Consider the following 4,539-nt stretch of genomic DNA (forward strand, 5'->3'; position numbering starts at 1 on the left):
ATTTTTTTCTACCTTCCTTCATCTTAATCACATAAGACGTTATTTTTTAAGCCCAGAGCTAATGATTACACAACAAAACAACTCATCTTGATCAAGGATATGTTTTTCCTTAAACTCTGTACTAATGATTATATAACATCAATGTATCTTGCTCGAGGACACATTTCTCCCTTTTACCAGGAACCTTATGTCTAATCTGGTTATCTTAAGACAAATAGGGAAAAAAAAAGACATATGGGTCTGGTAAGACCTGTAAAATCTTGAGATATTCTTTTAATCTATTGTTAATAACCAATTGATACAGTATATAAAGCCCCACCCAAACTAGTGACTGGGGCACTTTCTGCTCCATTCTGATGTCTATGTCAAAAATTTTCTCTATCCCTTTCCACTTTAATAAAACTTTTGCCTCATGAAGCTCTGGGTGACTGAAGCTGTGTCTTTGGTCCCAAAGCAAAATTCTCTTCTTCAGAGATCACGAATCTGACACCATTCACTGTAAGCTATCAGCTGGCTATTTCTCCTTGCTGGAGACAATGAAGATCGAATTGTTTCTAGACCTGGTATATCAATACTCACCACTCTGCAGTGATTATCACCAATGGATTTGAAGTCATAGGAAAAAACCTTATTTCTTATTAAAGCCATTTCAGCACCTTGGACTGAAGAGAAGAATGCATTCTAACACATCTAATGTGCTTCTTCGTCTTCTTCTTCTTTTTTTTTTTAATAACTCAACCACTTTATTGCTCCATTTTCCAAGGACAGATTTAGAGATAAGCAATAAACCATTCAGCACATTGCTGTTGTTGACAGACTTTTTGGTGATCTACATAGAAGTCTTAACTTTTATATTAATGATTCTAATGAAATGGAAATGTGTTTATGTGGGGCATTTTGGTATGTTGGGCTGAGAAGAGTATCCATTCAGAGGGACAACAAAGTGGGATAGCATAGGCTGATTGGAGTAAAATTGAAGTCCACACATGGCTGTTGGCTTAGCACATAGTGTCAAAGCATGGCTGGAATGAGGAAATTGTCCATATATGGAATAGCAATGGCAGCCAAATGGGGTGATACTGGAATTCTTCTAGGGTGAGAACAACTGAATATGGAAAGGTGTAGTAATGGTAATTGGAATTGGTCACATATAGGGATACTGAGCAAATAATTTATTATGTTAAGGATAAAGGGAATCAAGTTTTTCATCTTGGAAAAAGGAATTACAAATATAGAAAGGGAGAAAGTTAGGATGAACACTGTGTAATGTAATTGGAATTAGAGTTCTTAGTGTAAATTCATGGCTGTAATATACACAGATAGATATGAAATGCAGATAAGTGTTTGTGTGTTTTGATGCTTACATATGTGTGTGTGTGTGTGTGTGTGTATGTGCATGTGCGCACACATGTGTTTATGCTCTGTCCACTGAAGGGTCTGGGAGCAGTGACAACAGTCTGGGCTGTAATGAGTACAACCATTGCCCAGAACATCATTTCTTCTAAATAAAATTCTTCCTTAAAAGGAGTCAGAACTTTTGGGGGAAATGGCTGATTCCAGGACTGGGGCAAAGAAAGTATAAGATAAAGCTGGAACAGTTTGTTCATCAGAAAGCAAAAAAAAAAAAAAAAAAAATCAGATAATAATGGGGATTAATGAGGACATGTCAAAAGAATACTGGAAGTGGATTCAGTAGCATTCTCACTGGTTAAATTAGGAACAATTTCAGTGTAAGAATAAATAATGATAATAATGGGTTATAATTCATTGAATAAGAGACCATGAAGCTATACTAATAAATATTGATGAAATAAATGCATTGAAAGTATGAAGACCCTGATATTTACATATATTCCAAGTGTTTCTCCACAAAATAATTATTAATTACAGAAGATAATAAAGAGTAACTTTACAGCAGAGAAACCCCATAGGCACCACTCTAATTGAACGGTCAATGTGAACACCATCTGTAATGACACAGATCAAAATTGTGTACCACCTGATAAGATGCAATGAGAAGAATACAGTTTCACTTCTGCAATAGTCCGGTCAAAGATCCATAACCTGAATTTTTCATGAGACCACGTCAGAAAAAAAATGATGTATAACCTACAAAATGACTGGCCTATAATCTTTAAAATTATAAAAGCCAAAATCAAAGGAAAGTTTGAGGAACTTCCAGTGAAGGAAATTAAAGTGTTATGACAATCAAATGCAGTGTGTGGTTGTGAATTGGATTCTTTTTACAAAAAACGTTATTGGGACAATTGTGGAGACTTAACTGGTGGTCTAAAAACTGATGGTAGTGATGTAGCAGTGCAAATTTTCTGATTTTGATGGCTGTATTGTGGTTATGCGGGAGAATGTCTTATATGGTAGAAAATACACAATGACATATTCATGGTTGCTGGGGAATTATGTTGGCAACTTACTCTCCAGTGGTTTAGGAGGAAAAAGTTCTTTGTTCTTTGGCCTGTACTTCTATAACTACAAATTTTCTGTAAGTTTGGCATTACTCACTGTGTATAAAGGGAAGGCAATATAGTGATAATGACTGAGAAAATAGGCTTTGAAAATCAGACATATTTTGGCTTTATCACTTACTATTTAATGTCACACTGAACCAGTTATTTAACTTCCTAGAATCTGAGTTTTCCTATCTGAAATATGAGGATAACGATGACTAAATTTTCCCTGTTAGTTAAATGAGAGATGACATCATGACCATCATTATCATTTTTCCTATTACTGAGAATTAGCTATTATGCTTTGGATTTAGTGGAGTACAGTACTAGTCAAACTCTCTTCGACATAGGATCAGATATTTTAAAAATTAATTTAATTCATTATTGACTAATACTTTTAGAAAATAAAATAAATTCAATACAGAATGCAAACTTAGATTTTTATTGGATTCAATAAACATGAAATACATGCTAATAAATAATAACAGACATAAAAAATTAATTATAAAACTATGTTATTCAATGAAAATGTAAATATAGACAGTTAATGGTCAAATGAATGAAATAGGGCTTACCCATATTTGATGTCTATATGCACACTTTGGAAAACACCATATGTATCAACAAGTAAAGTTTTTAATGGGACAAATGAGCATGCCTCTTGATAATTAATTTACATAATCTAGACTGGATTGATGACAATGCTACTTACAAGAAATGATATATGTATAACTTTTTCTACTTTGTTTTAGTAACACTTAAAATGAGAAATACATCTCACATAAGCACATTAAAAGGAATAAAGAGATTTTAAAGCAATTTCAGAAACCTCAAGCTATTCATTTTTACTTTTTACTCAAAATGAAATAAATGATGCTGTTACTTCAAATTAAAAAAAAAACACTTTTATTGGAGTATAGTTGATTTACAATATAGTGTTAGTTTTAAGTGTATAGAAAAACTAATCCATGATACATACATTAAAACATATATCCGCTCTCTTTTTTTACATCATTTTCCTGTATATGCTATCTTCAATGTTCATTGATAGCCAGTTCTAAAATTTTAACCTGAAAAATTATAGTAAAATTATCTTTTGATGAAAGAAATGGATGTCATATTTTATACATATGTGGGTCTTACTTTATAAACTGATCTTAAAATATCACACATGATCCTACTGAGCATGACTACCACACAGCTTACATCAAATGCAACTCCATGTGAGTTGAAAAAAACCTAACTTTAACAATACCCTTCAGTTCAGTGAGATAAGCACTTTCTTCAATATTGAGACAATGTCATTGTGGTTATAAAAGTTTCTAAACTCAAGTTTCTATGCTTATCTCTTCATGGACTGATAACAAACAGTTCATTTACTGGCACTGGTTCAAAGACTTCATTTTGAGTAGCACTAGTTTAAGAGCTTCTGACGGATTAACTCAAGAAATAATATATGTAGAACATTCAGCACAGTGAGAGAGATATAGTAAGTACTCAATAAAGATAACTTTTATTAATGTTAATGTTATTTAGTTCAGTTCGGTTCATTTCAGTAGCTCAGTCATGTCCGACTCTTTGCGACCCCATGAATTGCAGCACGCCAGGCCTCCCTTGTCCATCAGCAACTCCCGGAGTTCACCCAAACTCATGTCCATCGAGTTGGTGATGCCATCCAGCCATCTCATCCTCTGTCGTCCCTTTTCCTCCTGCCCCCAATCCCTCCCAGCAACAGAGTCTTTTCCAATGAATCAACTCTTCACATGAGGTGGCCAAAGTACTGGAGCTTCAGCTTTAGCATCAGTCCTTCCAAAGAACACCCAGGACTGATCTCTTTAGAATGGACTGGTTGGATCTCCTTGCAGGCCAAGGGACTCTCAAGAGTCTTCTCCATCATTACAGTTCAAAAGCATCAATTCTTCAGTGCTCAGCTTTCTTCACAGTCCAACTTTCACATCCATACATGACCACAGGAAAAAACATAGCCTTGACCTTTGTTGGCAAATAAGTAAAGTCTCTGCTTTTGAATATGCTATCTAGGTTGGTCATCACTTTCCTTCCAAGGAGTAAGCAT

Source organism: Ovis aries, chromosome X, assembly GCF_016772045.2.
Source record: "Ovis aries strain OAR_USU_Benz2616 breed Rambouillet chromosome X, ARS-UI_Ramb_v3.0, whole genome shotgun sequence".
Classification (NCBI taxonomy): domain Eukaryota; kingdom Metazoa; phylum Chordata; class Mammalia; order Artiodactyla; family Bovidae; genus Ovis; species Ovis aries.